This window comes from Hemicordylus capensis, chromosome 1 (genome assembly GCF_027244095.1).
Source record: "Hemicordylus capensis ecotype Gifberg chromosome 1, rHemCap1.1.pri, whole genome shotgun sequence".
Taxonomy (NCBI): Eukaryota; Metazoa; Chordata; class Lepidosauria; order Squamata; family Cordylidae; genus Hemicordylus; species Hemicordylus capensis.
In genome coordinates, this window is record NC_069657.1 from 285,850,059 (window position 1) to 285,862,974 (window position 12,916).

Here is a 12,916-nt window from a genome sequence, read left to right on the forward strand (position 1 = left end):
AAAGGGAAAGACCAGGAAGGTCTCTGGGGAAGAAGAGAATAAGAGAGACTCTCACCACCACAAACAATTCACACAAGAGAAGAGATACCTCACCCTGTACACTGCACTGACTGGGAAGAAAAAGGGCTGGCAGCTCGTCTCCCTCCCAGCCCAATCAATACAAACTCTGGAAGAGGTCAGCTCATGGTTCCCCTAACAATCATCTGTACCTCCCACAGGAGCCCAACCCATATTTTTCAAAAACGCAAGTTTGCTTGGAGGGAAAAGAAAGCATCTTAGGGAGAAATCCCAACCCACACACAAATGTATCATGCCTTAATGAAAAAATGAATCACACTTTTTTTCACTACTTTCCCTCTTGACAAGAGAGAGAACTGCCAAGATAGTCCTGATTTCAAATTGTAAAGTGAGAAGCTGCAGTTTAGCGGCAGAGCTGATCTTGTGGTAGCAAGCATGACTTGTCCCCTTAGCTAAGCAGGGTCTGTCCTGGTTGTATTTGAATGAGAGCAACTACATGTGTGAGCACTGTAAGTTATTTCCCTTAGGGGATGGAGTCACTCTGGGAAGAGTGGCCCAGTTCCAAGTTCCCTCCCAGACATCTCCAGGATAAGGCTGAGAAGCTGCTGCCAGTCTGTGAAGACAATACTGAGCTAGATGGACCAATGGTCTGACTCAGTATATGGCAGTTTCCTATGTTCCTAGGTGGCATGAAAAGATATGGCAATATACATACATGTGGATGTGGGAGAGGGGGAGAGGAACAGGGAGAAAGGTCAAAACTGAAGTGAGGTGTGATGCCATTTCACTTCTTTTCAAGTAGACACAATTGCATCTGGCCTAATCATCATGCCAATATAGATAGACAAAGAAAAAACGGGGTTCACAGAATCAAGAAGAGGAGAGCAAAAAAACCCGTGAACAAAAAATGAAAAATAAAAAATGGCTGAACAGACTCTAAACACACTGAAAAACAGTCAAACTGATATAAAATATGTAACAAAGATCGCCTTTATGAAATTGCCAAAGTCACCTGGCCAAATGTGGACACACAAGACAGGCGTGTCGCCAAAACGATGGTAAACTGACACCTTATCCAATTGTGGTCAAACCACATGAATTACCAGCCCACAATGAAAAGATCTTATAACACATACAAAAATAAATGACCAAATTCAAAGTAAAAATGCAACACACAAAACCAATAAATATACAGAACAACAAATACAAAAATTGGAGAACTAATAAGTAATATGTAGGTATCCAGCCAAAATCCAAGGTGAACCTTGAGGCTTCAGTATGCTTGGAAAAGTCTGAATGTTAGTAATGTTACTCTACCGTTATCCTGTATTAATGGGAAACCGCCCCTGATGAAGCAGCTACTTATTCCCAGGGTGGCTGTAGTGTGCTCTCCCTAGTTTGATTCGTCATCCACCAACCGTCATTACAGAGCATGTTGCTTGCTTTTTTCTGAATCAAGGATTCATGACTTGAACTGCATGTACTCATTACAATTCCTTATCCTGAAGACATCTTGGATTTTGCCTGGATACCTACATATTACTTATTAGTTCTCCAATTTTTGTATTTGTTGTTCTGTATATTTATTGGTTTTGTGTGTTGCATTTTTACTTTGAATTTGGTCATTTATTTTTGTATGTGTTATAAGATCTTTTCATTGTGGGCTGGCAATCCATGTGGTTGACCACAATTGGATAAGGTGTTAGTTTACCATCATTTTGGCGACACGCCTGTCTTGTGTGTCCACATTTGGCCAGGTGACTTTGGCAATTTCATAAAGGCGATCTTTGTTACATATTTTATATCAGTTTGACTGTTTTTCAGTGTGTTTAGAGTCTGTTCAGCCATTTTTTATTTTTTATTTTTTGTTCACAGATTTTTTTGCTCTCCTCAATATAGACAGACAGACGGACAGATATTTACTGTTCTGGTCTTCATTTATTTATTTAAAGCTATAGTTTACTTTTAGGCTGCTTTTTCACCAAGAAGCCTCCCAAATGGCATACATTGTGAAGAAGAAAAAGATTAGAATAAAATAAAACCATCAATGAACAAATTAAACAAATTTGTTTAAAGGGTGAGCAAGTCAGCAAAACAAGCAACCCCAAATCAGTGATTAAACGCCAGCCAAACAACAATCGATGGAGTTCATTTGAGTGAAACAATCAAACCAGTTAGATCAGGCTTCCCCAAACTGCGGCCCTCCAGATGTTGCTGAACTACAACTCCCAGCATCCCTAGACACAATTTTATGTGGCTGGGTATGCTGGGAGTTGTAGTTCAGCAACATCTGGAGGGCCGCAGTTTGAGGAAGCCTAAGTTAGATCTATGGGGCAAAGTACTGCTGTTTGAGGCACTGGCTGCAATGGTGGCTAGAAAACGGAGCTGGAGCAGCAGGGAAAGAATGGGAATCCTCATCCCTGCCCTCTCCTGTCAAACTTTGATAGGAGAGGGCAGGAAGGAGAAAACTTAACAGGCATGTAGCGAGTACATAATATTCCTGAGGATGACTTTCTAGAAACAGAGTGCCAAGACTCAAAGTCTACCTCATAGCCACAGGCCCCATCCCTGGAGCCTAACCCATTAATTCCAGAGTTGTGGGGACTGTATATAGTTACTTAATAATGTGGGAATGAGAGCTTCTCCTTGATAGAATGAAAAATTACTCAATTTCTTCAGTGAGAACATCGACCCAGTGTATGGCAGCTGTGAAAAAGATGAATTCCATGCTAGGGTTCATTAGGAAAGGAATTGAAAATAAAACCACTAATAGTATAATGTCCTCAAACAAATGTATGGTGAGGCTGCACTTGGATACTATGTACAGTTTTCATCATGAATCATGGAAAGGATATTCTAGAGCTGGCAAAGGTGCAGAAAAGGACAACCATCATGATCAAGGCCTGGAGCACCTTTGCTACAATGAAAAGCTAAAATTCAGGGCACTTTAGTACATAGGAAGCTGCCTTATACCAAGCTAGACCACAGCTCCATCTAACTCAGTATCTTCTACTATGACTGGCAGCAGCTCTCCAAGGTTTCAGGAAGGAGCCTTTCCCATTCCTAGGCGCCCTCCAGATTAGACCCTGCAACAGAATCATGACGAATCTCTGAAGTGTGTTCCTACACTTCCTGTATTGTGACACCGCAGTTCCTACACTGACAGCAGGGTGCCATTCACATTTCTGATGCCTTGTTTCTAATTTAATTGCTGCGATATAGTGCTATAACGTCATATATCCAGCGTTAAAAAGTTGCTGGTTTTTTTCGGGTTGTTAGTTTTCACGAGGCTGCTCCCCCTGCTAGGCACTTTGCTATGTACGTTTTGAAAGCGATTTGCCTGAACGAAAGCATTTTGCCGCTGTTGAGCAGCTAATCTTGAAAGCGCCCTAATCAGAGATGCCAGGGATTGAACTTGAAAATTTCTGCATGCAAAGCAGATGCTCTAGCACGGAGCTACAGCCCCGGTTAGGTGATCGAAGTTTATAAAATTATGCACGTTGAGGCAAAAGTGGGAAGTTAATTTTTTCTCCTTCTCTTATAACACTAGAACCAATATGGTGACCAAATGAAACTGATTGGTAGGAGATTCAAGACAGACAAAGGAAGTCCTTCATTACCGAATGAATAATTTATTTATTAAATTAGCTGCCACCAAATGCAGTGCTGGACACTACCTAGACAAATTGATGGAGGCCAGGTCTGTCAGTGGCTACTCACCATGATGGCTATATATGCTACCTCCAGGTTCAGGGGCCACTAAATAACAATTGATCGGACAGGGCAGGGTAATGGCCTATATGTCCCACTTCCAGGTTTTCTAGAGATATCTGGTTGGTTACTTTGGGACACAAAGTGGTGGCTAGAGGGACCTCTGGTCAGATCCATGAAGGCCCTTCTTATGTTGATACACTTTTGTATGTTGTAAAGCCTATATCTGGGCATTGGCACAGGTATCACAGCTGATCCTGGACAATTCTGGCTCATATTAAGCCTAGATATTCTATATTCTATAATCTTTCTTCTCTATCCAAACAGCATTTTATGTTGTGTGTGGAAAAGACATCTTCTAGGATGGCTAGACTTTTGTCAACAGTACAGATTTAGAAGGCTGCTGATTAATAGATGACTGGCTTATTACCCCAGGGTGCTAAGTAGCTAGAGATGGCTTAAATCCTGGGTGTGGCAGCTGAAAAGCTGCCAGAAAACACAACTCAGTGGCTGAAAAGATAGGAAGCAGCCTTTTTCTCCGGCTGTGTATTTTGCTTTTGTAGGCCTCCATGTCCTCTGAAATAACATCTAAAGGACACCTCAAGGTACCTGGGACTTGAAAATGCCTCTGCAGCAAAAGAACAACAGGGACCTCTGCAGCAAAAGAACAATGGGAAGGCTGAGCTTTATCTTGAAAGGGACTGTGTAAGTTACTGTGGCTTCTGCTTTAGATTTTAAAGTGCCATCTTCCCTCCCATTTCTCCCCTCCAAAAGCGTTTTTCTAGATATCGAGAATTGTCTCTCTCCTTCCCCACTTTTTGCCCCTATGCTCTATTTAATCCTGGTGTGTGCATCTATCTGTGTGTGTGTGTGTGTGTGTGTGTGTGTGTGTGTGTGTGTACGAGAACAGGGGGTGTTCCGGTTGTACTTATATAGCAGCAGACAATCCACAATGCCTGCAAAGACAGGTTCTCCAATGTGCAGCCTTTCGGACAGTTTTCCTTCTCTGTGCCTTCCACTATTTACCCTTCCTTCTCTCACACTTGGAGCATGCTCCTTTCCTTTCCCACTTAATTCCCCTCATGGCCTTTCCATCTATTTCTATTTCTGGCAGCCTTGTTGCCACATAATTCTTCCTCTTGTCTTCTTTCCCATGTAACCATTCTCGATGATGTCCACAATCTTTTTCTTGTTTATGTCCATAATTCTTAAGCTCAAACTTCTTTTTCTCTTTATTCCTATTTTCTACATTAAGGATGTACACCCAGGTTCATGCACTGGTTTGGTGCTGTGAGGAGGGGAGTGACGAGTGAGATCTTTTTTTAAAAAGGAGAGCAGGCCCTTACTTGCTCTCCAGTGCTTCAAGCACCCACCTGCTTCAACGGCACTTGTCTCCAGTACCCATGCATGGCACCAGTATGCACATGGCATCCGTGCATGTGTGGGCACCATTTGCGTGGTCAGCATAGTGTTGCTAATCATGCAAATGGTGCATGCGCGTGCACATATACTATGTGCATGCTGGCACCATGCGCGGGTACTGGAGACAAGTGCCATTGCAGCATGTGGGTGCCTGAAGCACTGGAGAGCAGGTAAGGATCTGCTCTCCTTTTTAAAAGGTCCTGCTCGCTGCTCTTCTCCCCGCAATGCCAAGAGGGTTTGGTTTGGTGCCAAATCAGTACATGAACTTTGGTTTGCGCACATCCCTACTCTAGATACTTTTTATTTTCTCCTCTGCTATTAAGCCGTTTCACTTTCCTCCCTGCCCCACTTTTTATTTACCCCTTTCTTCCATTTAAGTCTTCCTTTTGAAGCAAGGCTTAATCTGTGTCAGGGCTTCCCAGAGTACAGATCTTTGAACAATAGGGCTCCCCTCTGTCACTTTAAGTGGCGCAGCAGGGAAATGCTTGACTAACAAGCAGGAGGTTGCCAGTTCGAATCACTGCTGGTACTACACCGGGCAGCAGCGATATAGGAAGATGCTGAAAGGCATCGTCTCATACTGTGTGGAAGGAGGCAATGGTAAACCCCTCCTGTATTCTACCAAAGACTACCACAGGGCTCTGTGGGCACCAGGAGTCGAAATCGACTTGATGGCACACTTTACTTACAGTTAGATAGGTGCAGCAGTAATAGTCAAGAGAGTATATGCAAAGTGCTTCCTCCTCAGCACTGAGGACCAAATTACATGTTACGCTAGGCACCATCTCTTTCGTAACATCTTTTTCGCTGCTAAAAATAACTATACCCCTCTCCGACATAGATTTGCCATTTGTCCCTGAAGCAATTTGCTGCTGAGACCATAAACAATTTTATTCAGGCATATTTGTAAAACTCCCTTGAAGACCTGAATGGTGGAAAGGTGGGATATACTGTATTAAAATACAATTACATATTTTTAAACATTTTAACACAATGTGTAGCTTGTCCCCAAATAACCCAACCAGCAGCCACTCACTGGAAGAAAGTTTCCCAAATGAGAGGCAATAATTCTAGGTAGGTTTGAGACTCACCACTTTTCAATAAAGCAGTACTTGAAAGTACTGTCAGGAGGGGATTAGGATCAGAACACAGCAATGGGAACTGTCCATGTCCCTCCTCTCACTGGCATCCTCAGATTTCCATCTCCACCCCCTCCAATTTGGCCGCCACATGTTGCAGAACCTTTACATCCATGTACAGTGGGGAAATGCTTGACTAACAAGCAGAAGGTTGCTGGTTCAAATCCCCACTGGTATGTCTCCCAGACTATGGGAAATACCTATATCGGGCAGCAGCGATATAGGAAGATGCTGAAAGGCATCATCTCATACTGCACGGGAGGAAGCAATGGTAAACCTCCCTCCCCCCCCCCACCAATGCTACCAAAGAAAACCACAGGGCTCTGTGGGTGCCAGGAGTCAAAATCGACTTGACAGCACACTTTACATTTACACCCCTTCACTTCCTATCTTTCTCCAAGATTTTGGCCAATATCACCTAATAGTTGCCGCCACCCCCCACCCTGGAAGAACTCATATGCCTTTAACCACTGCAGTACAGGCAGAAATTATTCTATCTATCTATCTATCTATCTATCAAATTTGTACACCGCCCCAAACTTTTGTCTCTGGGCGGTTAACAATAGCACCTCTGTGTGGTTAACAAATTAAGCCTGACATTCTATATTATTTATTTTTTCCTAGACCAAACTATATTTTTGGTGGTTCACCAGTGAAGGAAGCCAAGCCACCATCTTTGCAACCCTAAAATAAAGTTCTTTGAGTGGAGAGAAAAAAATTCAGTTAGCCTTTCTTGTTTTTACTAATTAATTGCTGTGAAGGAAAACAGCCACTTTGTTTTTCCCCTTCTGTGCTCACTTTATATTCTCTACATCCAGCAGTAAGATATTCAAGTTACTACATCTGCAAAGCAATAGTGACATGCTTGTTATTTTAAAACTGTTTAAATCAAAGCCAGAAAGCACAACTGGTCTGATCATACACTGGATGACATGCTGCAACCCATTTCAGCTGTTTACATATTTTAAAGTTTTTATCAACTTGCTTTTCTATACTTAGCGAAGGTTTAAAACTACAGAGCTCAGGTGAATTGTGCAGTACTAAACTGCAAGGGCTTTAGACAACAGAATGAGGCTCAGTCCCACCCTGACCGTGTGGTGCCAACTCTTTACTTAGTTGCCATTCAGAAAACCTCAGCCAAAAGCTGACACTCGGTCCTTTGTTGAAGATACATGGGTAGCCCAGCACCAGGGGTGTAGCTAGGGGAGAGGGGGCTCGTGTTTGCCCCTCTCCCAGCAGGAGGCCCTTGGAGTGAGGGAGATGATGAAAGAAATAGGGTGGGGTGGAGCTGGGGCCCCCATGTTCTTTGAACCCATCCGCTCAGTTACAGCTACACTCCTGCCAAGCACCTTTCAGCTTTTCTCAGACATTTAAAGGCACCACCTACCTTATGAGTGCTGAGAAAACAGGCACCGTAACCCAGTCTCTGCCCGTAGGGACACTGCACAGATGAACCTCATTGCTACTATTTACAGAAGCCGAATAGTTTTTAATTTGAAGCGGCCTCGTCTCCTGCTCTCCAACATCCAGCGAATCAGACCCAACCGTTTGCAAGCGTTATCTATAAACAGCTTCCTGTTTGAAACAGCTCAGCTGTCCAACAGGACAGTAATTAGGAGCAAAATGTGTGGGAACGCTACAGGGGCTCATGATGTAAGCTGCTTCTTTTGGCAGTGCACTTTTTGGGATATGCAGAATGCCTCTGTGTGCACAACTCCCTTTCCCATGAAAAGACAACCCTTGGTTAACCGTTTCGGTCTGGCTATGGCAGTAATGTAAACAGGATCCCACTAGAGCAAAGGTTCTGCTGCCTCGCTTCAGTTTTCAGCATGGATATTCAAAAATATGTAGTGGCCATTCTCAACAGATATAAACACATAACTGAGAGACATTCTATACATTACACAAAATAGAATGGTAAAATTCCAGACTATACCATTTCACCATTCTAGTCCTTTAAGATGAGTGTCATTTTTAAAATTGCTTCCACATAAACACCTCCCTTTAGAAAAGCAGCACAGCAGGGAGCAACGTTTGCGATAACCTTCTCTCTGCTGTGAAAGCTTAATACACGTGGGGGGAAATGGGTTGTTTAAAAAAAATTACACAGACACCCAGTGGTACAGTCCAGAAGTCTACCACCACAGTTTACATGACCATTGTGCAGAACAGATTTTACACAGAGGCCCTATTCACACATTATATTCAATGCATATACAAACTGTGTGCCAGCACAGCGCTGCAGCAGGAAAATGACTTGACTAGCAAGCCAGAGGTTGATGGTTTGAATCCCTGCTGATATGTTTCCCAGACTATGGGAAACACCTATATTGGGCAGCAGTGATATAGGAAGATGCTGAAAGACATCATCTCATACTGTGCGGGAGATGGCGATGGTAAACCCCTCCTGTATTCTACCAAAGACAACCACAGGGCTCTGTGGTTGCCAGAAGTCGACATCGACTCGATGACACACACACATACTTCATCACACATTTTATTGAAGCAGTACACTTCCTATTCTTACTATGCATTTGAAGGACCTGTGACCAAGTCCACTTTTAAAATTAACACATTCCAGGCATCCACACAACATTTTTGTGTGAATGACTGTTGATGTGTTAATTTTGTCAAACACATTTATATGTGCATAGACATCTGAATGCTTGTATAGCATAATGTCTGGGTAAGGCTAGAGCCTTCGTAGTCTGTACATTCATGTCTTCCATTTGTTTCAGAGGGCAGTGACAGGGCATTCTACAGCATGCATACACCAATTCTCAACCATGATATTTCTCAAAGTTGATCACTATAATAAAATCAGATTGACAGGAGGATATGACCCTTACAACGATGGATCCTGAATACTAGATATGGCTGATCGTATCAAACAGTGGTATTATAGGACTCTTGTGGCTCCATTTCCTGAAAGGCAGTGTTGACAAATGTTCCTCGAAGACTCTCCCCAGCCCATCAAGTGCTCCTGCTGCCACTGTGCCTGCTCTGAGCAAAGCATATCCGCAATTCTCAGCCCTTGCCACTCTCAGGGACAATGGATGCTGGAGACCCTGGGAGGTATCAAACCCTCTCGCCTGTCATCCTACTGTTGTTGCTGCCTCACCAGGCCTGCAACAATGGCCACAGGGAACTGGCTGCCACATCCAAAATATACTTGCAGATTTATTCTGAGGAGCTAGTTGCTCAGTTTTTGTGGAGGTGGGCGGCGTCTCTGCCCACCTCCATTTTAGTCTCTGCGGAGGTGGGTGTCCTCATTCAGGCTGATATCCAACTCCTGGCTTTGCTTCCCTCAAAGGCCATGGCAGCAAAGGACATTATTAGGGGGACAGATGCTCTTCAACGGCCTCTCCTCAGCCCGCCAGCTGTTTCTCATGCTGCTACTGCAGTTAAGTCTATCACCTTGCTTCAGGTGGTTCAGTCATACCTTTCCCTTCATCCAGCACTCCATATCAACACCACAGCTGCCTGCTGTGGATGTCAGGAAAGACAATCCTAATTGTTGCAATGCAGTACAGGGTATCTAGGAGGCCTTCTTCCAGGAAGAGCAAACAACAAGCAGGAACAGAAAATCAATCCTAGGCAAGTGCGATCACAGTTGCTCTTTATCTTGGGTACAGTGATCCCACTAATTATTTTCATCTCTGTGCGGAATGAGTTTTGTTCTGGGCAGCAGTATCAAGGTAGTGTGTGCTCATGTGCATTCCCAGTGGGGTCTTCCTGATTCAACCTGAGTGGGATCTAAAATTAACTGAGTGAACATCAAAAAAACTTGTGAGCGCATGCATGTGTGCACACCCTAGAGGGAACACTGTTTGGATACTGGGAGAAGTCAGCTACTTTGGGAGTATCTTGTGGTAGCTGAGTGAGGGACACACATACACACGAGGCATTTTCCAAGCCAGTCTTAGCCTTTCCCCCTACCAAGATGCAGACCATTGTACTCCACCAGTCTCTTCTTCCAACAGAGGAAGGACAGAAAAGTACCACCAGGATGGTACCAAGCTCACACGTGGGACACAGGCTTCATGGACAAGCTGAGGCCACTCTGGAGTGGCTACAAGAAACAACTGAACACACACATTGGTTTGCATATTACTGCAGGACGGGATGTATCAGAGGAAATTAATACAGCATTCTACAGAGTAGAACCTTAAGCAATGTCTCATGAACTAGCTTGGACAGTAATGCTTATTATATGAATGGGGGCATTGTATGTCTGTTTTCATCTGTGGAATCTTGGAAGATATGATGCTGTACTTGCCCAAATCCCTGATGTTTCAGACTCTTCATGGGTGGGGGAAGGAAAAATATAGAAGCACATCTACATGAATGTGCATCATGGAAATGTTACTCTTACTAGAGACCCAGAGGAATACATTGAAGTAGGGTAACATATTTTGGACCACTATTAAATAGGAAATAAACACTAATAATAAGCTAGGGGTTCCCAAATTTGGCTCTCCAGATAATATTGAACAACTCCTCCTATCATCCCCAGCCACAATGGCCAAATGCCAATGTGGCTGGGGATGATGGGTGCTATAATCCAACAACATCTGAAGACTCAAGGTTGGGAAGCATGCAATAGTAATATGACACATCTGTTATCCAATCTTTCCATTACCGAATCATATTTAGCAAGCTATGTCATGCAGGTTATAGAGGCAGAAGAAAAGTTGGCATGGTCATCAGACATCTAAGGAGTGGAGAGAAAGAGAACCAGGGCTCCTGCCCCAAGTTGCTTTTAGCTCTCCTGCACAAGTCCACCAATCCTGAAATAGACCATGATCCTCAGCATAGTGTTGGGGACACCCTGACCCCAACATTAAACCCAGTCACCAACCCAGAGTTATATGGAATCTAGGCCTGTGTCTGATTCCATTTTATTAAGGGATCAATTAATGCCTGAACTCAAGATGAACTGACCAGGGCATGACATCCGGGCCTCATGAATTACTTCTGGTAATTGCTCTGTGAAGGCAGAAGCAATCCAGCATTGTATTCTCAATGTTTGTGAAATGGGTACTAAAGAGACACGATGGCCAGGCTTGGTTTCAGGTGTCTCACACATCTCACTGTGGAATGCCTTTACAGATGCATGGCAAGAATATTTACACACACTAGCAATTTGGATATGTTGGTGCCCCGCTCATTCGTGTTGAACCAGTGGGCCAGATTGAGTTCTGATCTTTGCCAGTACCACTGAACTCCTTGCAACAGGAATTCAAACGGAGTAAAATGATTAAACTCCTAAAAATTGTCTAAGCTTGCTTTCAGGTAATGTCTGTGGGGGAAGCTAGGAGCTGGACTTGCATTTCCTCCTGCAAACAAGTCTATGTTCATCATTGGCAATTGCTCTGCTTTGCCCAAAGGGGATAATCCTGTCTCTCTCTGATCCTTCTCCCTTCCTCATCCCTCTACTAATTCCTGGTTTCCCCAACCATCCCACTCCTGCACCTTCCTTACCTCTCCATCCCTTCCATCTATGTCTGAATTATGTTAGGCTCTAGGAAGATTTAATACACATACACATATGTTAGTTAGGTACATTGCACTACACCTTGAATTAGAAACACGTTTTTAATTAGAATTACCTGTTTGAATTTAATCCTGATGAGCAACATTCTATAATAAAGCCCATTGAACTTTCTGAGTGTGTCTCCCTCTATCTCTGCTTGTGTGCCCAGATCCTACATGGTCACCATCTCCAAGAACCAATTCAGTTTGTGTATGATGTGACTTTGCCTCTGAGCATATACCGAGCGTGAAACCAGGTGTAGCTCACATCAATAGTTAGCATGGAATACAGCAAACTCAGGATCCTGAGATCTGTGTGAGCACATTAGTTCTTCTCAGCACGATTCATGTGAGCAACAAGATATTTTATGCTCTAACCATGATGAATATATGTATTTATTTATTCAATTTTTATTATGCAACATGTTACTTATGTAATAGAAGTAATCAATACCTATGCAGGAGCTGCCACTGGGAATAAACCAAAGGGGGAAAGCCCCACAATTATCCCTTACAAGGACTGGCCAGTATAGATTTTAAAAGACTGTGTGTGAATCCAGCTGCATTTCATCTACTAAAATGCTGCCCCACCTATGGTTGCCTCTCTTTATCTTACACAACAGAAGACACCAAACCCTAGGATCTTCTTAAAGAAGACCATTCAGCAAGCATGAGCCAATGGCAGTAGCAGATTACATAGTTTTGTCCCAATGTAATGCAGCTAGCCACATGATACAGTATTAGGACACAGTCATGGACTATAGTCATCAGTAGTGGTTGAATGAATGATGTTCAAGTGATCACTGTTGAGAAGGTGCACAAGCAACATCTGCTACCTCTGCTAAGTGGGCAAAGAGGCACCCTTTTAAAGTGTTGGCTTTCTTATGTTTAGCAGGGGGAAAGCAACTCTCCCTAGCCATCCCAACATAGCATCTTTTTCCGTTGCCAGTGCCACTGCTGGTAATTCCCTTGTTTCTCTTTAGATTGTTATCCCCTTTGGCAAAGGAAATTATTCTCTTATTTCTTTTGTTAGGTAAACTGCTTTGGGGAATTTTTTTCCCCAATTTTTAAAAATGGAATTAAAATAGTCT

The 12,916-nt window shown here is 43.3% G+C and overlaps 1 protein-coding gene across 2 annotated transcripts in view; it reads right to left on the minus strand.

The window, feature by feature from the left end:
• The window catches only part of COLEC11 (collectin subfamily member 11), a 36,266-nt gene extending 28,389 nt beyond the window's left edge, over positions 1-7,877 (minus strand). For both annotated transcript variants that reach the window (XM_053285940.1, XM_053285939.1), the window contains exon 1: positions 7,678-7,877. The gene's annotated coding sequence lies outside the window, so the exon portion shown is untranslated. The remainder of the gene's footprint in view (positions 1-7,677) is intronic.
• Positions 7,878-12,916: the final 5,039 nt, after the last annotated feature.